The sequence below is a fragment of the Meriones unguiculatus genome, chromosome 2 (genome assembly GCF_030254825.1).
Source record: "Meriones unguiculatus strain TT.TT164.6M chromosome 2, Bangor_MerUng_6.1, whole genome shotgun sequence".
Taxonomy (NCBI): domain Eukaryota; kingdom Metazoa; phylum Chordata; class Mammalia; order Rodentia; family Muridae; genus Meriones; species Meriones unguiculatus.
Window position 1 is genome coordinate 19,390,239 of NC_083350.1, and position 25,324 is coordinate 19,415,562.

Genomic DNA, 25,324 nt, shown 5'->3' on the forward strand with positions numbered 1-25,324 from the left:
TTGACCAGCCTCCGTGCAGTTCAAGACCTATCAACAATAACAACGCTAATCATAATAAATGATAATAAATTAGTCAGTGATATTGACTTCAAAACATTGACACGATTAATTTGTGAGTTTAAGAGATCACATGTGCTGAAAGTAAAAATGATATAATTGTGTGTGTGTGCAGATATGTATACATGTATGTGCACATGATGGTGGAGGCCAAGGACTTCAGGTATTTTCTTGAATTGGAAGAGAAGATAATTATTATTAAGTGTTAATAGCGTTGAGTACCATCCCATTCATCAAAATACCTTTATTTATATGAAGTAAAAGTTTCTAAACTTAAGATGAGGCTTAGAGAAATCGGATCTCATGCTGAGAAAGAACGTCAGAGACCCGTTTAATTTTGCTTCTTTAGAAATTTTATAATTTAGGACGTTAAATGCATGGATGAAGTAGGCAGAATGTCCTTTGTAAAAATGATATGCTTATTGCTCTCAGGCTCACCCAGAGAGAACTGTGTTCTGAAAATATTAAACTGAGAAGTCTAGGTACATAAAACTGTTTCAAATAACTTTTACTATAACACATTTTTATATTTGTTCTGAATTTGCAATAAAAAACAAGTTTGCTATGTTTAATTAAAATATTTTAAAATTTCTAATATATTTTTATTTCAAATGGTCCAAATGAAAACTTCTAGCTTAATTTTATAAGCTCCATCTAGTGTATGAGAAGAACGACTAACAAGCATAAAATTTGAAAACTTTTCCAATCAACAGTTGGGTATGCATGAAAATAATAGTAATCAAAAACAGAATTATTTTCAAAATCTCCAAGGAGGATACTGTCTGTTTTTATTTTATGTGTACCGGTATTTGCTCACACATATGTGTGCCCTGTGTGTATGTGGTGACTCAGAGGCTAGAATAGGGTGTTGGATTCTCTGAAACTGCAGTTACAGAGAGTTGTGAGCCACAGTGTGGAGGCCGGGACCCAAACCCATGTCCTTTCAAAAAGCAGCCAGTGCTCATAGCAACCAATGAGCCATGACTCCTGTCCCAGTCCCAGCCATTCTGTTTTGATTAGAAGTCTCATCTCTAGTCTCAAGCTTTCAAACTGCTTAAATTTCCTTTTTCCTCCACAAAGATTTATTTAAAGACAAAAAGTCTAAAGACAAAAAGTCTTTAAATAAAAGGTTAATTTGATGTGTAAATAGTAATGATTTTGACTGAATTCACAATAGTTTTCGAAAAATAAAACTAGTAAGCATATTTGGTTGCTTTGATTTTGTGTGTGTGTGTGTGTGTGTGTGTGTGTGTGTGTGTGTAGATAATTTTTAAAAGGCATTTTTTAACCTCTGAGCCATCTCTCCAGCCCATTGTCCTCTTCTGACATGTAGGTGTACATGCAGACAGAATAGTGCATACTAAATAAATAAATAACTAAATCTTTTAAAAAGGAGTTTTTTGCTTAATTACTTTGATTTTAGGAAGTCTTTGGAGCGGTGTGGGGGAAAGCGATGTAGGAGTCCGTTACTTGCAAGTTGATTTGTCCACAGGGGTCTCAGATTAGAACACATCTCCGGAAATACACGGATTAGAGCCCACGTGCACCCCTGTGCTCAGTCTGCCACGCACTGGGGATGAGCAACTCATTCAAATGTTTCATCACGCGTCACTGTAAGGAACGTAAATACCGTCTGCAGTCCACATGATTTGCTTATGAGCTGTGGGATTTCCTTCAGAGAAGGAAGCGCTTTGCTGCTCTTCCATGTTTGTTATTGTTGTTCTGATGGCCATTCTCTATGCTCTCTGGAGAGTGTCAGTATCTGAAATATGTTGACAGCCAGCACAGATAATGTGCTCAGCCTCAGGTCAAGGCCTGCAGACTGACCGCTGGATCTACCATCTGCTGAACACAGCACTTCTGTGCTCCCAGTAAGACGCTGGGAGGTATAGACCTCCATTGTGTGTGGCTTGTGGTGTACCCAGCAGGATGAGTAGATGGCCAGTGTCTTTGTGTCTCCTTGTTCTGCTCTTTACCTTGATTTTAAGGCATACAGACATAAAATATTCAAGTGAAAAAATTATGACCTAAGTTCCTTTTCATTTGTATTTTAAAGGCTTAAATTTCTGACCCAAAGGTTATTGTTAAAGAAACACTGAGAATGAAAATTATCTGCATCATTCTATAGCCCTCCTGTTTTTTGTTTGTTTGTTTGTTTTTTCATAGTCATGTAAAGTGTTTCTCACTTCCAGTGTGACTTGGGCATGCAGAATGTGTTAGTGAGGCTACATTCACCCGGGCCCTGAGAAAAAGAATATATTTGTTCAACTCCCGTCAAAGAAGAAAGGAGTTTCGAGGGAGTCAGCTGTTGAAGCTGATTTTTTTTTTTAATTGCAAAACTACTTGTGTTGATTCTGTTTGGTTTTGTTTGTTTTCTTGTTGACTGCACATCTGTCTCTCTACCGAGTGTGTGCTTGATGCTTTCTGAGGCCAGAAAAGGATGATGGTTTTTCTGGAACTGGAGCAGGAGACAGTTGTGAGCAACCGTGATGGTGCTAGGAACTGAACCAGATCCTCTCTGGCCTGATTCTATTTGTTTTTGCAAATAAAAATTCTCCACTTCAACTGTTTTTAAGCTTGTCTACTAATACTCTAAAAGTTATTGGTGGCTCCCCTTTTAAGGAAAAACTTTCTACTAAAACAAAGGAAATAGAAATAATAATTATTTTAAGAATCTGTAGGGTTTAGTAATTAATAACTTGTCTACTAATGTATAGCAAAGAATCTTCACATAAAACACATGTTCTTCAATTTCAGCACTTCGGGGGGCTCTAGAATGTTGGGAAACCATATGCATTTCCTGCGATTCTGAGAGAGTAACAGGCAGCTGATACCAAATCATGAAATTTCTCAAGCTAAGAAGTCTACTGCCTTTTTTTTTTTTCATCTCAAAAGACATTTCACCTCCATGTGGCAGTACATAACCTGTAATCCCAGGATTTGGAAAGTGTAAGCTGGAGGATCAAGAGTTCAAGGCCAGCCTCAGTTACACGACTCTTGCTTCAAAACACACACACACAAACACACACACACACACATTGTATTTAAAGAAGGGCCTAAATTCCTCATTTGCAATTTGTAAAACAGAAAATGGCATTAATTTAACAGTCCCCACCCCTTGCAACCATCTGCCTATTCAGGGACTGTATTACTAACTCCAGGACAAAAGAAAAGTCTCCGGAAGTGGCTCTTAGGATCAGTGAGTCAACGGGAAGTTAGAATCCCCATCTGCCTATGCTTTCAAATCCTTACCAATTACACATACTATCTGCAGAAAACAAAATATTCCATTTCCCACACTCATTAGTCAAGAGCACAACTTCTCACACTTCTGTTGTGCCAGGCAATCAAGTTGAGCACAGCCTGTAAGATCGATTGCTGTTCCTCTCCCAGCATTTCTTTATAGGATGTCTCAGTTTCCATTATGAGCATTATGAGCATCTACATGCAACCCTTCTCTTATTTATCTCTCTTTGAGGACTGTGCACAGCCTGGCCTGAAAAAAACAAACACGAAACAATTATGATATTAGAGGATAGATTCAACACAGGGTTAGTTATGAGTTATGCTTCTCAAAGGAACAATAAGTCAAGCCCGGATCTGAAATTAGGAGTGGGGGAGTGCTAGAACATACCAAGTACTAGGAGGGGAAAGCAACCTGCACAGATATGCCAAGGTGGGAAGGACCCAACTCTTACAAGGCTGAAAGCAATTAGTTCACATGGGGAATTTGCATTAAGAATTGGGGCTATTACAAATAAAGCAGCTACAAACATGGTTGAGCAAATGTCCTTTTTGTGTACTTGAGCCTCTTTTGGATATATGCCTAGGAGTGGTATGGCTGGATCTTGAGAAAGCGCTATTCCTAGTTGTTTGAGAAAGCGCCAGATTGATTTCCAGAGTGGTAGTACAAGTTTACATTCCCACCAACAGTGGAGAAGGGTTCCCCTTCCTCCACAACCTCTCCAGCATGTGTTGTCACTTGAGTTTTTGATCTTGGCCATTCTCATGGGTGTAAGGTGAAATCTCAGGGTTGTTTTGATTTGCATTTCCCTAATGGCTAATGAGGTTGAGCATTTCTTTAAATGCTTCTTTGCCATTTGATATTCCTCTACAGAGTTCTCTGTTTAGCTCTGTTCCCCATTTTTAAGTGGATTACTTGGTTTGCTGCTTTTCAGCTTCTTTAGTTCTTTATATATACTGGATATGAGTCCTCTGTCAGATAAAGGGTTGGTGATGATTCTTTCCCAATCTGCAGGCAGTTGCTTTGTTTTGATGACAGTATCCTTTGCTTTACAGAAGCTTTTCAGTTTCAGGAGGTCCCATTTATTGATTGTTGCTCTTAGAGCCTGTGCTGTTGGTGTTCTGTTCAGGAAGTTTTCTCCCGTACCAATGAGTTCTAGGGTATTCCCCACTTTTTTTTCTAGCCGATTTAATGTGTCTGGTTTTATGTTGAGGTCTTTGATCCACTTGGACTTCAGTTTTGTGCAGGGTGATAAGTATGGATCTATTTTCATTTTTCTACATGTAGACATCCAGTTAGACCAGCACCATTTGTTGAAGATGCTATCTTTTTTTTTCCATTGTATGGTTTTGGCATCTTTGTCAAAGATCAGGTGTCCATAAGTGTGTGGGTTTATTTCTGGGTCTTCTGTTCGGTTCCATTGATCCACCATTCTGTTTCTATGCCAGTACCATGCAGTTTTTATAACTGTTGCTCTATAGTACAGCTTAAGATCAGGGATGGAGCTGGAAACAGCCCAGATGCAGAAATTGTGGTACATCTATAGGATGGAGAATTACTCAGCAATGAAAAATAAGGAAATCATGAAATTTGCAGGTAAATGGTGGGACCTGGAAAGGATCATCCTGGTTGAGTTGTCCCAGAAGCAAAAAGACACACACGGTATATACTCACTCATATAAACATACAACATAGGATAAACCCACTAAAATTGGTACATCTAAACAAACTAAGCAAAAGAGAGGACTTTAACTAAAACGCTCAATCCCCATCCTGAAAGGCAAAGAGGATGGACATCAGAAGAAGAAGAAAACAGGAAACAACCTAGGAACCTGCCACAGAGGGCATCTGAAAGCCTCTGCCCTGCAGACTATCAAAACAGATGCTGAGCCTGATGGCCAACTGTTGGGCAGAGTGAATGGAATTTTATGTAAGAAGTGGGAAGTAGCAAGAGCTGGAGAGGACAGAAACTCCACAAGGAGAGCAACAGAATAAGAAAATTTGAACACAGGGAACTTCCCAAAGATTTGTACTCCAACCAAGGACTATTCGTTGAGATAACCTAGAACCCCTGCACAGATGTAGCCCATGGCAGTTTAGTGTCCAAGAGGGTTACATAGCGATGGGAAGAGGGACTGCTTCTGACATAAACTGATTGGCCTGCTCTTTGATCACCTGCCCCTGACGGGGGAGCAGCCTTACCAAGCCACAAAAGATGACAATGCAGCCATTCCTGATGTGATCTGATAGACTAAGATCAGAAGGAAGGAGAGGAGGACCTCCCCTATCAGTGGATGTGAGGAGGAGCATGCATGCAGAAAGGGGAGGTAGGGTAGGAGCGGGAGGGGGAGGAGGGAGGGGCTTATGGGGGGATACAAATTGAATAAAGTGTAATTAATAAAAAAAGGGGTTTTCTCTATGGCAAAACCAAAAGATAAATTATGAGCAAACATTTAAAAAAAAAGAATTGGGGCATTAGAAACATAAGCTGTGGAAGGTGAGGTGAATGCGTACACCTGATGTTTAAGAAAATGGAAAATATACTTTGAGAAATGACAGAGCATGACTTGGAAATTATATATACACAAGAAAGATACATAAAGAAATTGTAGTGGCAAAATACATACTGTGTAATTCCGTCCATCCAATGTTTATTAAAAGACCAAAGTACAGGTACAGGGGTGGGACGAGGGAGCATGCAAGAAACTTGCAGATTAATCAAAGTGTTCTTTATCCTGATGGTGGTGACTAAATGGCTGTATACATTCACCAAAACATGCAACAGAAAATACATTTGTCTTACTGGAATAAAATCTCTCTCCTAATATAGGAATTTATGGCACTTGGTTTGATTCTTCAGGTCTTTTTCTTGTCTTCTTTCTGTTTTAATCTTCCAAAACATGAGTTAATTTTATACTTAGCCTTGATAAAAAGACAGACAAAAGCTGAGAAGTCTCCATCCTAATTAGCAAGATTAAATATTTAAAATTTGTTCATTGTTTGCTGCTTAACAACCTCCATTTGTCACCATCTAAAGAGCCTCAGGCATATTGTGATAACGGCTGTGACTGAGCTGTTTCTTTTCACTCACGTAGATCCAGCCACATCCTGAAGGCAGCTGACACACACACACACACACACACACACACACACACACACACCCATCATTTCAGGCTGGCATTTCCTGGTTCTGGGCATCTCCAGGTCAGCCCACCCGTCTACAGTCACTGTGTACTGCGTCACATGCATGGCAGAAGCAGTTTAGGGGGGGAAGGGCTTATTTTGGCTCAGGGTGCACTGGCGCAGTTGCGTCTGTTCTGGCATCAGGAGCAGGCAGAAGGGCAGGCGCACATCTTAGCGCATCAGGAGGCACAGAAAGCTCAACCTTAAGTGGTAATCCACTCTTACGCTCCTATCTGCCAGCTAGGCCCCAGGTCCGAAGATTCTCCAAACTCCCAAAACAGTGCTACCACCATCTGGGGCCCAGTTGTTCAAATAAATGAGCTGATGGGGGACATTTTCTACTTGAACCATAACAACCAGTATGGTAAATGGGAGTTTTCTCTGTCACATGTTATCAGCTAAACTAATCCCTCTGTCAAAAAATACTTGAGAGGCCAAGAAGGCTTCAACTTTTATTTATACAAGAGGAAAGATGCTAGAGAATATACAAATGTTTGCCACTCATGGATAAAATCATGCTGTGTAGCCATGTATTCAAGTACATACATGCAAATGGATAGGTTTAAAAATAGGTGGTGTTGGTCATGTCATCTTTTTTACTGACCAAATAAAATCAATTCCTTTTTAACTTTCAAAATACGAAATAACTCTTATATCTGAAGCACACACAAGCTGTCCGTGTTCAAAAGTGAGCACAAGTTTTTAACAGAAGAAAGTGAGCATACATACAACTATAGCACATGATAGATTCTTTGGGAATTAGCATTATTAACTCATTTTGCATATATTTTGCTTTCTGATTTCTAGGAAACATGTGGTAATGGTTTCTGTAATTATTCGGGGAAACATTTAGCTCCTCCTCATGTTTCCTGTCTTATGATTGTGGCTGGGTCGCAGGACCTGCTTTGACCAATGCTGTCAATGGACAAGAAATAACTCACACTACTCAGCATCGGCGTCTACAGCCACTGTTTGTTTAGTCACTTGATCTGTTGTCTCTGGAATTCACCCTTAAAGACTTTACAAAAAAAGCTCTTGGCCCTATAGCTTTGGTCCCAGGAATAAGATCTGTGGAGCCTCAGCAAATACCTGGCCCCAGGAAAATGAAAGACACATGGAACATACTTTAACTCACTCTGAGCCTGAGCCCAGAACCTAGAGCACAGCCCAAGCCAGCAAGGAGCAGCCAACTACAAAATGCTGAGCAAGGGAGTAGATCCTGGGGGGGTGAAGCCTTGGAGTTTGGGGTGACTTATAGAGAAACAGTTAAGCAAATGCGTTAGTCAAAGACAAGCATTTGTGGGAAGCCTGGTTAGAGCTACTTTAGTTAAGTACATGCAAGCGACTATAAATTAATCATTCACTTCATCATTTAAGAATGAAGCAAGGTTTTATTAACTCTATAACATGTCGAGATTAATTTCTTGGAAAATGAGCTGTCTATAATTAATTGCTACGTGAGGAACATAACCACTCTTGTATGTATTTTAGTACTCTCGGTTGTGTTAATTTTTTTTAAAGCTTCGGAAGTTATTCTGGCTAATTAATAAATTAAACAATCATAATTTCATTCTTAGAGCTGTACAGCTCTTCAGCATTGGAACAAGGTAAAGGCTGAAGAACAGTTGACTTTAAAACGTTACTGAAAATTTGCCGTGGTCAGGGGAGTAACGTCATCACGTGGAGAACAAGTGCCCACTGTGCACCAGCTCCCTCCGAGAGTCCTGGGGAGGAAAGGAGTTGAGTTAAAAGACGATGGTGTCCTGAGGAGGCTGATAGGTGCCTGTATTCTTCTGCTGACTGTTGTATTGAAGTACGAACAGCATGGAGGAAGCCACACATATTTAAAGCGTAAAATGTGAGAACCTCAGATGTGAGTATATGCTCATGTAGCCGTCACCCGGATCGGTACAATGAACATGCCTGACATCCCTCAGGGTGTGTCTTTATGATTTCCAATGCCTTGTGCATCTCCTCCTCTTTATTGGTAAAATTAATTTTCAGGCTCCACTGTGGGCTTGATGCACACATTGTGCTTCTGGTGCATTTGACAAAAATTTAAGCCCAGGGAATACTGTGTTTCTTAAATACTTAATAAAGCTGTCTCTTGACATGTGTTTGAGGCATGTAATCTTACATGTGTTATTACTAAACTTTTAATGTAAAGGGGAAGAGAGTGAAAATGTTACTTTTTAACATTTTTTCTTCCCAATTTATTCATTATGTATCCCAACTGAAGCCCCCTCTCTCAACTTCCTAAGTCCCATCCTCCCTCTTTCCTTCATCCCTTTCCCCTAGTCCACTGATAGGGGGAGTTCTCCACTATTGCCATCTGCTCTTAGCTTGTTAAGTCTCATCAGGATTGTGTGGATCCTCTTCCTCTGTGACAAGGCTGCATCATCAGGGGTGAGTGATCAGAGAGAAGTCAACTGAGTTCATCATAGAGGCAGCCCTGATTCCCTCCCTCTGAGATCAACATAGACAACACCCTTCACAATAGCCACAACGGACATAAAGTACCTTGGTGTAACTCTTACCAAGAAGTCAAAGACTTGTATGAAAAAAAAAAGATCAAGTCTCTGAAGAAAGAAATAGAAGAAGATATCAGAAGATAGAAAGATCTCCCATGCTCATGGCTTGGCAGGATTAACATAGTAAAAATGGCCATCTACAGATTCAATGCAGTTCCTATCAAATTACCAACACAAATTTTTAAAGACCTTGAAAGAAAAATTCTCAGCTTTATATAGAATAACAAGAAACCCAGAATCGCTAAAACAATCCTTTACAACAGATCTTCTGGAGGTATCTCCATCCCTGATCTCAAGCCGTACTATAGAGCAACAGTAATAATAACTGCATGGTACTGGCATAGAAATGGACTGGTGAATTGATGGAATCGAAAAGAAGGCCCAGAAATAAACCCACAACACTTATGAACACCTGATTTTTTACAAAGATGCCAAAACCATGCAATGGAAAAAAGATAGCATCTTCAACAAATGGAGCTGATCTAGCTGAACGTTTACATGCAGAAAAATGCAAATAGATCCATATTTATCACCCTGTACAGAACTAAAGTCCAAGTGGATCAGAGAGCAATAAATTTGTTGAGATTGGGGATCACAGCTTTTATTGAAATTGTGTTATTAAATAATTTTGTATTGTTGGGATGTGTATATTTCTCATTATTATATATAGTTGGCATGAAAAGAATGTTATCAAATGCGATCTGAAATAAATGTTTCATATGTAAAGAGTTATTCTCAAATAACTGTGGATGAGATAGGTTAAGTTAGGATGAAGAGATTTAGAGACAAGTGCTTAATGCTCATTGTGAGTTTTAACTGGCATTAGAAGAAGCAGCATTTCTCAAAGCAGTGTTTCCATGCAACTGTTTCTGCTCGTGCAATTGTCAACACTTCATGTGTGCTGTTCCTTGGTAAAGAAAGAAAGGTGTATGTGGTGTGTGTGTGTGTGTGTGTGTGTGTGTGTGTGTGCATGCGCACATGCAGGCACACATCAGTGTACCATGTTTTCTTTATACCAAAGGTTAAGGTCTTTTCTACTTTACTCTTAAATTAAAAAAATAAAGACACCTAAAAAAATAAGAACATCACCAGCAAAACTCATTTATTAAGGTCACTTGAACCTTTTCTAGCTATATTTACTGTCTGATAGATAACATGTGATCCAAGAGTTGAGATTAGTAATTAATATTAAAATAGATCCCCCAATGTGCCTATAAAAAGCCAGGCATGGAGGGACTGATCCCAGGTGAGTCTCCTGGTTCAGTGAGAAATCCTATCTTAAATGACAGGATTGAAAAAGACTGAAGGAGACATCCAACATTTACCTCTGGCCTCTAAATGTATGCACAAGTGCATACAACACACACACACACACACACACACACACACACACACAGGCACACAGATAAGTACATAAGACCTGAAAGCAATGGTGACTAAGACTATTGATTTAAGCAGTATTTATTCAGTGTCCTCCAGACAAGAGTGAATACAGAGGAACCCTTTGCCATCCTGTCCTGTGCAGTGGCACTCCTTGCCTGGCAGAATTCAGGGAGGGAACCAGATGTCACGGCAGGGAATTCACTACCTGCTTGTTCTCACATTGCTCTGGGTAGTGACTTCTTTCTAGAGGATCCACAGCGCTTGTGTGTCACTGAGCAGAGAGACAGCCCAATAGTGAGGAAGTTTGCTTCCATAATCAATCTGCTCACTGAGGCGTGAAGGACGAGGTAGGACTTTTGTACTGCCTCCTGTTACCTAGTGGAGGCACTGGTAAAAAAGTAAATTAAATATGTATCATGCCTTGTTAAGTACTGAACCTCCGAATGCTTCATTTAACATTGAAATATACATCAGGATGGGACTTGCTGCATTCATTCACCTCAAGCCACAGTTTTGGTAGAAGGAAAGAGAGATCTGGCAAGAAAAAGAAAGTGGAGCAGGAGGCAGAGTCAGGTAGGTTTCCTAATGATGAAGGCTGGTGGGGTCAGATGTGGAATTGGAGTTGTCATGTTCTGACAGCTGAGTTCCTCAACTCTGACAAACTCGCATAGTGCTTGTGTGCGGAGGAATCTATTTTGACAGAAGTGATTCCTGCTGTGTGCTGCTTTAACCACCCGCTTCATATCCATCATAAGTACACTTTGATTTAAATGTTCTTTTAAAATTTCATTTTAATGGGTGTGGTCTGCATGAAATGAGTGAACAGTTACTTGTTGGACCAAATCCTTTGCTGTTAGGATAACAAACAATCTGCAGAGGGCAGATATTTGACATAATTCAGCCCTATGGACTATGGAGCAACTATTTTGTCTGAACTACACTCAACTCTTTCACTGTAGCAAGAATGAGTCAAGCTCCAGATTTATGAAAACTATTTATTTAATAAAATTATCCTTTAAAAATACTTCTTTATATTTAACATATTAAAATATTTTAAGATTATAAAATTTTATATTTTACTCCAAGGACAAAAAGATAAACCAATAAGAGGGATTTTTGAGGAGTGTGTGTGTTTGTCTGTATGTGTGTATGTGTGTGTGTGTGTGTGTGTGTAGTGTGGTGTTGTTTTACTACTTATAACATGAGAGCATTATTCTAAAAACACTAAACTGACTGGAACAGTGATTCTATCTTCTTTCACTAACTCAGTATCCGGGTAGATTCCCCTACTTTTCTTTCTTTTATTTCCTCTAAAAAGTAATTGTGGCCTGGAGAGATTGCTCAGTGGCTATCGTGCTTGCTGTGTGAGCATGACATCTTGAGTTTGGTAACTAGCACCCAAGTAAAGAGCTGGGCCTAGTGGCACACAAATGCACACACACACACATGCACAAAAATACACATGCACACACATATACACCAGGCTGTGGGGGCACATGTTATTAGTCCCGGAATGGGCAGAGGCAGGTTGCTTGCTCTGAGTTCAAACCCAGCCTGGTCTACAGAGTGAATTTCAGGGCAGCCAGGGATACATAGAAAGAACACATACATATGCTGTGTAAGCACAAATATTCTTAAAGAACTGACCAGTTACACTTATTTGGTGAAGTTACACACATTCCTTCAAAAAGACAAGACTTGCTCGCTAGTCATGTAATGAACCATAGCGTCCCAACATAGGAGTGGCATTAACACAACAATAATCAAGAATCCATATTAGCATTTAAACTAAGCCCAACCTTTTAACAGACTCGCTGTAACATTTAAATGAAATAACTGTGACTCTACTTTTCAATTAGTTCATATTGGAAAAGAGAGAAGTTGATAAAGTTTGAATGTTTAACTGTCTGGGTTTTCCTGAGTAAAGATGTGTTTTAATTATTATTATTTGTGTGTGTGTGTGTGTATGTGTGTGTGTGAACATACACCAAGTGTGTACAGTGGCCCTCAGGTGTTAGAAGACGGCAGATCCCTTGGAGTTGGAGGGGCATGTGTTTGTGAGCCACCTGGCTTGGGTGAGAGCTGAGCTCTGGTCCTTGGGAGGAGTAGGACTTGCTCTTGACCACTAAGATCCAGACCCAGGTTTTCCTTTAATCAGCGCCACCTCACCTCTCCCATCCCACATAAATAAGGTCTTTCAGAACATTTCCCCCCAAATGTCATTTCATATTACAGTTTTCCTATCTAGTTCTTTGTATACTATAAGATAATTGTGGGGGAAAAAAATTGGTCCCAGAGGCATTACTCAGTTAAATATGTATGGCTTACACCCACTTCACCCCCACATCCTGGGGACTACACCAATGCAAGCAGAAATTTAGGAAAAGCTTCGCTTCGTAGAAGGGACGACTTAAACCTTTTTGTGACAAATAACACAGTGGTTTAAACTTGAGCAGAAACAGGGAGTTCTGTACATACAGGGACACACATCAGACTTCTCAATTCCATGGGAAGGCACCATCTTACCTACCCTCGCTCCTATGTACCAAAGAACACATTCTGGCCACTCCCCCAGCAATCTTGGGGTAACATATATCCAAGCCCTCTTGCCTCAAAACAGAACCACGTAAGTTCCTTTCTCTGACATCGATTCCTTGATTAAGTCAAAAGTTCCTGAGCACCAGTTTGCCAAATGCTTACTTCCATTGAACCACTTGCTTACTCTCCCTCCATTATTTATTAACGTGATCTTTCTGAGCTGATGGAAATTTGCGAAACAGCACCAGGCACACCCTATAAGTACAGGCTCTTAGGACTTTCCTCTGGTCACGACTCAGGGCTAGCACGCAGCCTCATTGGGAGTATGAAAGAAATCTCCCATCAGTCCAAATCCTGTGAATGCATCAAGGTTTCTCTTGAGCAGTTGCTTCTCTTTCCGTGGACACAGGGAAAGAACCATGTGTTTTGTGTGTGAAGTGTGACCTTTAGGGCCGGCATTCTCTCTGCCAGCTAGCTTCCACTTCTTATCCTTCCTTCTTCTCCATCCCCAGCTCGTTCGAATCTTATTTTGCATTTTAAGATGATTTTCATTAAAAGGACAAAAAAATACACAAGTGTATAAAAACCATAAGACTGGATGAATGGCACACAGGAAGTAGCTGTAGAAGCTATGGAGGAGGAAATGGAGCATTTTTAGAAACTTCCGTGACTCTTCTCAGTCACAATCTAAATCACTACAAGATAACCACTACCTTGACCTGTGGTGTTATGGAGCAGATCTTCCTGACTTTAACTTTTTTAAATATGAACTCTTACAGAATATACTCTTCTGCCTGAGCTGAATTATTCAGACTTTTGCCAATGCAATTCACTAATTTTGTTGCAGCCACAGTTCACTCTTGCTGTTGAGTAAATTGTTTCGTGAATACACATTATTTGTAATTATATTCTTAATGGATATAATTTTCAGATTGTTAAGCGGTGGATGCCATAAGTGACTTCTAGTAATTTTATTACGAAGTTCTAGCTACTATGCATTTAGGACAGGGATGTCCGGTGGAACAATTTTCTAAAATAGTCAAGCCAATTTACACCCCGATAGAGGAAATGGATATTTCAGTTGCTTTGCATCCTCATCAACACTTGATCTCATCAGACCCCTGGCTATACCCATACTGTTGTACCCATAGTTGCTTTAATTTTCTTTTTCTGATGACTGCCAATAGTGACCATTGTACCCTGGTAAGTTAGCAGGGCATTTGTTTGTTTCTGTTCTATAAAGATCTCATTCTGTCATTCCTTGGAATTATTCAGCTTAATATTTATACTATTTTACCAATACAGAAAAATAAATGTTTTTTTGATGACAAAATGGAAAAAATAGACAGAAATTAAAAAGGAAATGTAGATGCCAAACCCCACGTTTACCATAAACCAAACCCTTTTTGGACGATGGACTTTAGCTTTTACTGCTAATAAAGTGCAGTGGCAACTCTGAGGGCCGAGCTTAGTGTTGGTAATCACGTCATTTTCATTCAGGAATGCGATCCCATGTCTGTCCTGAGCCCAATATTAATGTGAATTCTCAGAGAGCAGTTGTGCTGAACAAGCTTTAAACAGCCATCGAAGAACCTCGGGGCATTTAGAAATTACCTCAGAATCACTGAAAACAAGAAGCCTTGTATGAGGAATACAGGAAGCAGCAGCCTGCTCTTGTCCAGTGCGCCACTGAACAGGACATTCACACGGATAATCACACTGAAAGCAGGAAACAACATAGTATCCACAGAAACAAAATTGGCCAGGGGTAGTGGTAATTGCACCTATAATCCCAGAGCTTGGGAGGGGCAGGCAGGATCAGCAGTCCCAAGCAAGCCTGGGTTTTAAGACAGCCTCTCTAAAAAATGATTTCTCAGTAAAGAGAGATGTCATCATCTTGGGGGTGGTCGCTGAGACTGAATTCCGTTCCTAAAATTCTATATAGATGAAAATACACCAGAGTGAGATACTCAAAAGTACAAACAAGAGAACTCCCGTGTTGCAGGTGAATAAGATTATAATCTTAGCCAATGAGAGAAAGATGTAAATTTTCATTTTCAAGGATAAGATATTTAAGTGTTTGGCCCAATGTGATATCATTAACGTGAATTCACCGGATGGATCGAGTTGTCTATAACAATTTTTAAACTTGTTTGTTTGTTAGATTTGAGGATCTGTTTGTGATCTTCGACTGCCTACAGTTTAGCTGTGTGTAATATGGTAAAATGTGTGAATGTCAACATTTCCCCTCTATGTGGTAAGGTGTAGTCACAGCTTCTCCGGAGTTGCTGAGAGCTAGGAGCAGTCACTGCTCCACCTGGGCCAGCAAGACCATCGGAGGCCATTAAGAGGCTGGAGATGCTTTCCGGACCCCAGGACCAAGCTGGGAGTAAGGAGCTAGGGGTTAACTGAACTTTTTCTAGTATTTCAAGCTCTTTTTGTAGAATTTTTAAATTCAAGGAATATATGTGTGTACCAAAGACGAGTGAGGGATTAGCTTAGAAGGAGTTATACTTTAAACATTAAAAGCTTATTGATAGCTATTAAAAACAGAATAGATTTAGTAAATGTTTAATTTTTTATAGTCTAGGGAAACAAATACCCCCCCCCATTTTTTTTAAACTCTAAAACAGAAGTTTTAAGAAAAATTTTATCTTGACAGTGGTGGTCTCAAGGAGAAGAAAAAAAAAGCATTTGTTGGTGTATTTATGTGTGAAGTTGAACAGTCATCTTCCAGCCTCATTCTTCTGAGTCCTGGTTATTACATCACCCGCCATGCCTGGCTGTACTAAAGCGTCTGTAGCTAGTTGGAGAAAGATGATTCCAAATGATGACAAGTAGAAACAGAAAGGCTGGGTGAAGTCTAGGCTGTGTTTCTGACTGTTGCAAGCCTCGCTCTGCCATAATGAGAGGGGACAACATTGTACGTGCAGGAAGAGCCAAGGCTTTTTGTGGTTAATTCTCTCAAGTCAAACCATAGGAAAGGGAGCTGCTAATACATTAACTTAACTGTGCCATTACATCATAAGAAGTATTGTGAGGGCCCCGTGGCTCCATTTCCGATTTCCACAGACAAAATGCACACACTGACAGAATTCCCTTTATTTGCTACAGACATTTTATAGTAAATCACTTTCTAGGAGTGGATATTTATTGCTTTGACTCCTTTTCACAGAGGTTTATTTTCAACATTTAATGACTCAGCTAAAATCAGATTTCCTAAAACAAAACAGAGACTAGATAGCAACTTACACATGTGACTGCCAGACATGTCATTACGCAATCTGATATAGGAGTGCGTTTAATTTGCATGCAGAGTACTGTCATAGTGACTGTCTTAGTTAGGGTTGCTTTTGCTGTGATGGAACACCATGACCAAAAGCGAGTTAGGGTGGAAAGGGTTAATTTAGCTTCTGTTTCCACATCATAGTTCATCATTGAAGGCAATCAGGACAGGAACTCAAGCAGGGCTGGAATTTAAAGCAGGGAGTGATTTAGAGGCCATGGAGGTATGCTGCTTACTGGCTGGCTCATCGTGGTTGCTCAGCCTACTTTCTTATGGAACCTAGGACGACCAGCCTAGGGATGAGCCTTTCTCCATCAGTCAATATTTCAGAGAATGTTCCACAGACTTGCATACAGCCCAATAAATGGAGACATTTTCTTAAATGAGGTTCCTTTCTCTCAAATGGCTTTAGCTTGTGTCAAGTTGACATAAAACTAGCCAGCAGCATGACATAAAATTAAGCAGTATTTTCCTATATCCTTATTTTTAATATACTTTTCTTCTGCTTAACAACTTATTGGCATGGTTACTGAAATGATTAAGTGATATCTTATAATGTTTGTGTTTATGGTTAAGGCAGTTTTTTTGTGATCATATCAGAGCCCATAGTGACCTCTGAGAAGTCAGAGCTTTCTGAGATTAAAATTACAATCAAACATTATTCATGAAACTGAGCCTTCTCCACAGTATTTCCCTTTAACATGGAAAAAAAATCCAACATAAATTACAATAAGCTAGTTTTAAATTGGGTTTCCTCATTCACATTCTAAGAAAGTGAGGCAAAACGAGATTTAGAGTTGCTATAAGGTCAGAGCCCATGGATGGCCCCGATTCAATTGTAACTGCATGCCCAGTGTAGAAAACACCTCCAAAACAGTTTCCTGCGTTTCACCTTCAGATCAACTTGCTGTCAAAAGTTCTAAGCAAGTGCAGTTCTTAAAGTTACATCCTCAGCAGTAGGTAGGACAACCAGCATGGCCTGGGAGTCCGGTCCTGTGACTGGTTAGTTGTGCTCTGCAGTTCCCTCTGACTGGGGAGGAGTTGATCTTTATTTGTGATTAGGCAGACTCCACATGAACTAGCAATCAGCGTGCAGTGGAGGCCCGCCCTCCTGTCCACCCAGCAAACCCTGCCTTCCCTGTCTTTCACTGTAGAATTGGAGTGGATCTGGAAACCTTGAAGTTCAACAGCAGGGAGTCTAAGCAAAGAGAACTTGTGAAGAGGATTTTAAAGACTCAAAGTCAGTATCATGACCGGGGAGTCTGTGTTTCAAACCATAAAAGACAAGAGAGAAGAAATCTAACACATTTGTTTTTAAATCTATTTATTTATTTATCTATTTGTCACCTATATAGCATCTATCTATCTATCTATCTATCTATCTATCTATCTATCTATCATCTATCTACCTACCTATTCTTGATCTCAGCATTGTATCACACATGAATGGTCCTATCACCAGGAAGGTGGACTAGGGGGATTAGGATTTCAAGTTGTATTTGTATTGAGGTAATATAAAACAAGACATAAAAATGAGAACAGGACTTGGAGGAGTGAGGAAGGGGGCAAAAGGAGATAGAGTGAGGGTGGCCAGAATGCATTATATATGGACATGACATTGACAAATAAAAAATCTCTAAAATTTAATTAAGTGCAGGCTGAGCAGTTGAGAGCACTTTCCACTTAGGGCAGCTCTCGCAATACCCTGTAATTCCAGCTCCAAGGGGTTCCGGTCTCTGCTGTCACCCACACACATATGTACACACACACACACACACATACACACAGTGAGAAAGAGAGAGAGAGAGGTGGGGTTTTTAAAAAATAAAACCGTAAAGGAAGGAAATGCTATTTAAGAAGACACAAATTCTCCCCCCCCCAAATCATGGGCTCTACTCCAGAGGTAAACATTTGGTTCTCTTTGTGTTTTCGGGTTGCTGTCGCATGCTTCTCTATGGTTTGTTAGCCCAGTAATTGTTATGCAGCCATCTTACACAATCCTCACCAACTTTATGTGATCATAATTGAGGATGCAATTAGCTTTCCCACACATTCCCATTCCCCGTGTCTCCCTCTCCCCATCCTCCACATGTAGTTTTATTGCATTTTGGTTAGCTCTTTTGTGAATATTATCAGGCTGATTACATTCACACCAGAACAAAGCTATATTCTCTCATGGATTCCCTTTCTTACACAACTTTTTTTTTCCTGGAGTTTTTAATGTATTTTTAAATGTTAGCAGTACTTTGTACACATACTGAATTACTCAAAACCGCTTTCAGATGCTCTTTCACATTGTGTCTAGTCGCTGCAACAACCCTCAAACTCCTAATGTCATTTATACGAGATTTCTTCTTGCTCATGCTGTAACTCAGTAGCAGTGGCTGGAATTTCTTCAGCTACAATCTTTTGGGGTCATAACTTTCTTCCTTTAGAAACTTCACTATCTTGTAGGCGTGCAAAGTGCTTCCTTCCTTAGTGCATCTGAATGCTATCAAGAAGGAAAAAAAATGTAAGAGGGAAGGGAGGCTCTCAGGAGCCATGTAATGGAGGTAGTCTATCAGTGATGACCCTTGGCTAGAGGGTCATCAAATGTTTCCCACCTCCAGTGAGCTCAGAAAGAAATCTAGAAAAACAGAGAACAGAGAGGATCTGGTCAGCATAGGGGACAATTTTTGCAGTGAGCACACACCAACCTTGTCGTCTTCTTTCTTTTGATGGGACACAGAGGAACAGCCAGCCTTCCTTCTGCATGTCCCTTGGTCTGCTTTATGAAAACTCTTTCAGAGAACTCAAATTTTCCTCTCAGGTTGAACTTGTGATTTCTGGGTTTTGTCTCTTCCTCTTTCTTGATTTATCAGCTTGGTTCATGGAGGCTGTTTTTCAGACAGTATGCAAAAAAAATGAACACTTTAAAGTGCTTGAAAGCATGAAATGCCATCATTTACGTGGCTAACAATTAGTGCATACAATTCTAGATTCAACATAAACTCATTTTAAGATGTAGTGCTCAAAGAAACACCTTAGATTTTCCATTATTCTTGGGAAATTGAACATAGATTTATTTTCTATGTAAATGATTTGCCTATGCTCTGGAAGATATTTAAAATGGGTTACTATTCTCGCAGAATGATATATATTTAACTAATGAGTGAATTTAAAGAGGAACCTTTGATCTCATAAGTATAGTCTGTATTTGTGGAATTCTTAAAGCATTGTTCCCTTTCAATCACTGTTCCATCCTTTTCTGCATAGAAAGAACTCATATCTAGAACTTTCTTGGATTGCTTTTGGTCCCTTATTTTCCTACAATATTTTATGTAGCTTTTTGTCCTACTTTGCTGAGGATTTTCAACTTGACCTTCAGACACATCAGTTTCAAGCCTTTTAATAAGTATATTACAATCTCAAGAGGTTTAGTATATAAATTTCTTTGTTATTTACTCTCAGTAGAAGCAGGGCCACAGGGCCTGTGTTCAGCTCTTATTCAGCCAACCATGAGTCTTCCAGCAACCTCCATCCAGTCCTCTGGAGGAAGCAGATAGGGAAACTTGGTCAATTACATGATAATGGGGAGGAAACTTCAGGTTTAAGCATTCTGTGTACATGCCTCTAACCAATGTCCACATGCCAGTCTGTGCCAGGATTTCCATCTTATGAAGTCTAAGTCGGCTGGCTTTTGCAGGAAGACTTACTGATAACCCCTTGTCCATAACTCCACCCATAGACAGGAACTGCTTAGTAAACTACTTCTCTACGTCAGTACCTGCCTCCAGCTGGTTGAACTTCTTTAAACACACACACACACACACACACACACACACACACGCACAGTTTATTTTATCTGGTGATGGCTCTTGTCTTTTTAATTTCCTTTTATGGTTTAAAAATATTTTTAGAAGTTCAAAATAGATTTATTTTTGTGCACAAGGAGCTTGAGGAGGATGAAACAAGGGTGATGATTTTGCCTTTTTATCCAGGAGTTTTCCAGTTACAATGATGTCTGCGTACACATCAGAGCTTCTTTGTTGAAAGAGACAGAAATTTCAACTGCTTAAGTTATACCAAAAGAACTTTAAAGGTTATAAACTTCACATGCCTTTTTCTGTTAGAAGAGACAATTTTACAAGTCGGATGGTATTGGAGCTAGAGAGGGTGGCTTAGTGTTTAAGAGCACTTGCTGATCTTTCTGAGGATCCAGAAAGGCTTTGGTTCCCAGCACGTACATGGTAGCTCCAGTTCCAGGGGAGCTGATGTCTTCTTCTGACCCTCTAGAGCAACAGGCATGCTTACGGTGCACGTATGTACACAGACACATACATGCAGGCAAAACACTCATGTACATAAAATAAAATAAATATTTTAAGGCGTTTTACAAATTAGACAGTAGCTTGGGAGGGTGGGGTAGATTCCGTAGTGCTAAAATGGTAAGGGTAGCCAGCACCACTATAGAGTAAAATGCCAGGCATTGCTCTAGACTGTTCACTCGCTTCAACTGTACAAACCCCCACCACCCACCCTGGGCACCATCTTGCTTTCTTTTTGAGAGAAGTCTCACCCCGCAGCCTAGGCTAACTGGGAACTCGCATGGTAGCCCTGGCTGGCCCTATTAATTTTATCTTTGTTTTGGGCCTTCCACAAGAAACACTCCCTAGCAGGTCTCACCAGCACTTTAAACTCCGAAGCATCAGGTCAGGAATAAGTTGAACATTTAAATTTAGGTCCTCATCTCCCTAACTCTATCGTGAAGGCAAGCAGCAGGTTTAGGGCTATTTACCTCTCGAAGTAATACATCAAATGAGAGTATGTGGATTCAATCCTGTGCTCTTACCTTGACCATGAGTCTATACATTTAGGGACGCTAGAGTATGTCCAAAATGTAACGCCCAAAGGCAACACAGGATCTTCACTTTATGGGAAAATTCAACCCGTTTATTATAGGACTTGCCACATACTGTGAACTTAGTAAATACTTGTGCTGGGCGGAGTGGCGTACGCCTGTGAACCCCAGTACTCGGGGAGTGGGGCGGAGGCAGGCAGATCTCTGTGAGTTCAAGGACAGCCTGGTCTACAAAGCGAGTCCAGGACAGCCAAATCTACACAGCGAAACCCTGTAACCTTGCGCAGTGGCCATGTGTTTATTATTTTATTTAGCAGTAACCCGTTGATCCTGACTTGGCTTTAGGAAGTAAGGATTCCGGTGGCATGGACTAATTCTTCTGCCTGCGCCCTAGCTTTAGACATTCAGTTTCCTTCTGATTCCCTGTCTAATCAGGTGCTTTTCTCTGCTCCCCATCTGGAGCTCTGGCTCTAGGAGGTTGCACACACCCACTGAGTGGAGGCGGGCTGTGTAGGAGAGATGGTCTCCCTACATTGCCCCGGGCTCTTCGAAGGAGATGTCAGCGCAAAGCCAGGAAAATAAGTCAATGAAAATGAGCCTGTCGCTAGCGCATGCACCCCCGCAGCCTGGAGAATCCACCAGCAGCCAAGTGTGTTTCTTATTGCAGCGTTGAGTCACCAGCCAGACTGGCCCGAGGTGAGCCAGGCACATCCGCGTTAGAACTCAGACACGCCTTCTTCTCACACAAACCTTCCCGATCCCGGCCTCCAGGGCGGACTCCAGGGTGGTGCTACCAGCTCTGGCACTTGCAGTCCCGACAGGCAGAGGCTGGGGACTGCCCGGCCTTGCACCTATCCGGAGCCACAGGTTGCGGACGCAGGGAGCCGAGCCCATGACCGTGGCTCTGTGAGGCTGCCGGTGGCTGCTGGCGGGTCCCGGAGCTCCGGAAGGACCGGGCCCAGAAACCTCACACCAGCGCCCTCGCTGCCGCCGTTCCGTGGGCTGGTGAGTTGGGGAAGGAGGGCAGGCGGCTGGAATGCGGTCCCACCCACTCCCGGTGCCCGCGCTCAGCTGTGGGGATGGGGAACGCGAAGGGCGCAGGCCTGGAGCTGCAGCCTTCCAATCTGTTCGCTGCAAAACCCCTGGCGAGCATGACCTGGGGGTCGCGCCTGCTTGGATGGCCCCCAGCAAACTCCCTCTATCCCCTTCGCTTTCGTGTGCCTATTCTATGGCTGATTAGAACAAAAAGCAAACCAAAACAAGAACACGAGACAGACAATTTTTTATTTAAAAAAACAAAAAGAAGAAGATGAAAGAAAAAGGGGGGAAAAACGATTAATATTAGCAAGAAAGAGTGGCATCCAGGAGGAAAGGACCTAGGGAGGCTGGCCAGGCAAGAGACAGGACTGTCTTGGCACTTCCTTGAGATGAATCACCCACAGAAAGTGAAGAGGGCTTTCTGGCTTCCAGTGTTTGCCATATTACTTTCGAATTCTAATCAAAGTTCTGCATCTAGGCATTGAGTGAGGGGAAGTGTTATTCCGAGTGGTCCCAATACAGTCACTTCCAAGATTTTCCTAGGAAAAAGCTGTGTTTGGTTAATGCCCGCACACCTGCAATGTGTTTGCCAGCTTTTTGTGACACGTTCTAAAACAAATGCTGTGGGGCTCCAGTTTAAATGGATTGCATGTAGCTGCAGGGTTATTAGCAGAGAAATGAGAAAGCACACCGTTCACAATATCTAGTTAGACTCAAACTTATTTGCATAGACTCATATAATATACTAGTTAGTGGTTATAACTTTTGAAAAGTTAGGCAGAATATTTATGTGTATTCATACTTATTTGCCTAGTATTGTATTGTACTAGTTGGTGGTTATAACTTTTGAAAAGTAGAGAGAATATTTATTTGTATTCATACTTATTTGCCTATTTGTAATGTACTAGTTGGTGGTTAAGCTTTTGAAAAGTAGAAAAGATGGATATTGGCACTATTACAAGGAGGTAAGTTCACTGTATTTTTAAGTAACAGCAAAGTTCAGTTTGAAATTATAAAACAAGAGAAGTGCTTTTCTGATGACACTCTGCCTGCTCCCATGGCAACTGTTCATAGTTTCTTTCCAAGGATAATTCCTTGCCCACAGGAGGTCACTATTCCTAGAGGCAGGAAGGTCTGTGGATCATCTCAAGGTGCGCACTTGCTGGATGCCCTAACATTAAGGAGACGTCTCTGCTTGAGGACAGGCTCTGGGCTGCCGTGCCCTGTTACTATCGTCGCTCTTGAAGGGAAAACAAAACATTTCAGATAAAACTGGATAAGCCTGTTCTCATCTTTGCCAAGTAGCAATAAAAAGGATCTGTCAGATGCGAGCAAACCACAGCACACCCTCCTCCTGGGTCATTTCTCGTACAGGCGTGTTTGGCCTGATAAGGAAGGGAACCCTAGAAAAGTGATCCTCTTAACTCATGGCGCACCACAGCGTACTACCTTTGTCTCCCAGTTTAAGGGTGGGTGTTTACTACATAACTACTCATCTAGACACATGGATGTCAAAGTCTCGGGTGGTTCCAGCCAGTGTCTGCCGATTTCCCCCATTCTTAGAGGGCTGGGACTAGGCTTTCCGCCTAGATACCCAGTAGCGTGTGAAAGGCACACCGTCCATTCACATAAAGTCCAGCTCACAATGAGTAAAATTTCTTGTGTTGATTCATCAAGGCTAGTTAACCAATAGCTCAGCTCTGAAGCAACTACTTGTAATGCTGAGATGCAGGAGAACAATTCCAATAAAAAGAGACAGGGCAAACCAGATGTTTGCTATGAATTATTTGTAGACATGACTGCCAAAGGAGAACAATTGTTTTTCTTCATGATTAGGTATATATGGTATGGAGTGGATGTTCTGTAGATACAGGAACTGGTAACATTACTAGGTGGACCTGTTTTTAGCACTATATACTTAGCTGACTTCAGGCCCTTCTCAGTCATTATAGCTGTTCTTCAAGCATTGAGCATCTCTCCCTCCTTAAAAGAGCAAAGTGTATAGTAGCTTTTTGTTTAAGCAATGGTTAAAAGAATTCTTCCATAAATTCAATATTTTTAACTTGCCCAGTATCTTGAGAAAATAATGTATTCAGCTGCTTGTTCACTTATTGAATAAATATTCCTCAGGAGCACCAAGTCCTGTTGTAGGCTTTCTGTAGCCAGACATGGACAACATAAGCAACATCCCTAACCCTGAGCATCTTGCTACTTACCTGGAGACAAAGAGCTGACAAGATGAACAGGCTACATCCATGACACTTGACTCTCGGGTGCTGAAGAGAAACAGAGTATGGGGCAGGAAGAGTTATTTCATAAGTTTGGGTGGTGTGGGGGTAGAGGCGGGTGTGCCAGGTTGCAAATTAAGTACCAGGGCGAGCCCTTCTGAAAGGTTATTTCAGTGTCTATCTGGAGCAAGGGAGGGAGTGAACCTTTGGAGACTATTCCAGACCGAACAGCCAGGGAGCTGGGATTTTCCAGTCATGTTTCCTGGGTGAGGCACTGATAGGGCCAGGTCAAAGAAGCCTCTGAAGATGCTAATAAATAGTTGGTTTTCGGTTTTCACTCTAGGTGAAATTAGAAAGAGCCATACCAAATAGTCTGTGAAATATTTTCCAACAAATATTTGCTGAGCACATTATGAATATTAATATTCTTCTTAGCAGCATGGGTAAGATGAGCTAATAAGACAGAAGGGCTTTGCTATCAACACATTACATCCTAGAGAGGGCAGAGAGAAGCAAACATGTTAATAATCTTACAAGGTTTAATATTAAGGAAAGTATGGTAAGGGGCAAAAACAACGACACTAGTCAAGAAAAGCCCTAGGGAGAGACTTGGTTTACTGTGATGTAATAGTTATATGTTTTTGTCAGGTACAATGTGACATTTCAATATATGCTTACAGTTGGTTCTCTTTGTGAGTGAGTTCTATATCCGTGTGTTCAACCATCTTTACTCTTGTGTTTTGTTTGTTTTGAGAGGAAGGGGTTCTCTCTGCAGCCCTGGCCAGCCTGGGCTTACTTGTAGACCAGGCTGGCCTTGAACTCACAGAGATCCACCTGTCTCTGCCTTCCCAAGTGCTGGGATTACAGGCGTGCACCACCACGCCTGACTCAACCATCTTTAAATAAAAATATATGAGGCTAAATTTTGCGTACATATATAGAGCATGTACATGACCTTTCTCATCATGATTACTACTATAACAGCTAATTACATGT

At 41.0% G+C, this 25,324-nt stretch overlaps 1 protein-coding gene across 3 annotated transcripts in view; it reads left to right on the forward strand.

Annotated features, from left to right (window-relative positions):
* Positions 1 to 25,324, forward strand: part of Rab27b (RAB27B, member RAS oncogene family) — a 145,558-nt gene that overhangs the window by 66,009 nt on the left and 54,225 nt on the right. The window contains exon 1 of one of the 3 annotated variants that reach the window (XM_060377082.1): positions 21,594 to 22,067. The exons of the other annotated variants lie outside the window; for them this stretch is intronic. The gene's annotated coding sequence lies outside the window, so the exon portion shown is untranslated. Of the gene's footprint in view, positions 1 to 21,593; positions 22,068 to 25,324 lie in introns of those variants that run through there. 3 annotated transcript variants of the gene reach the window in all.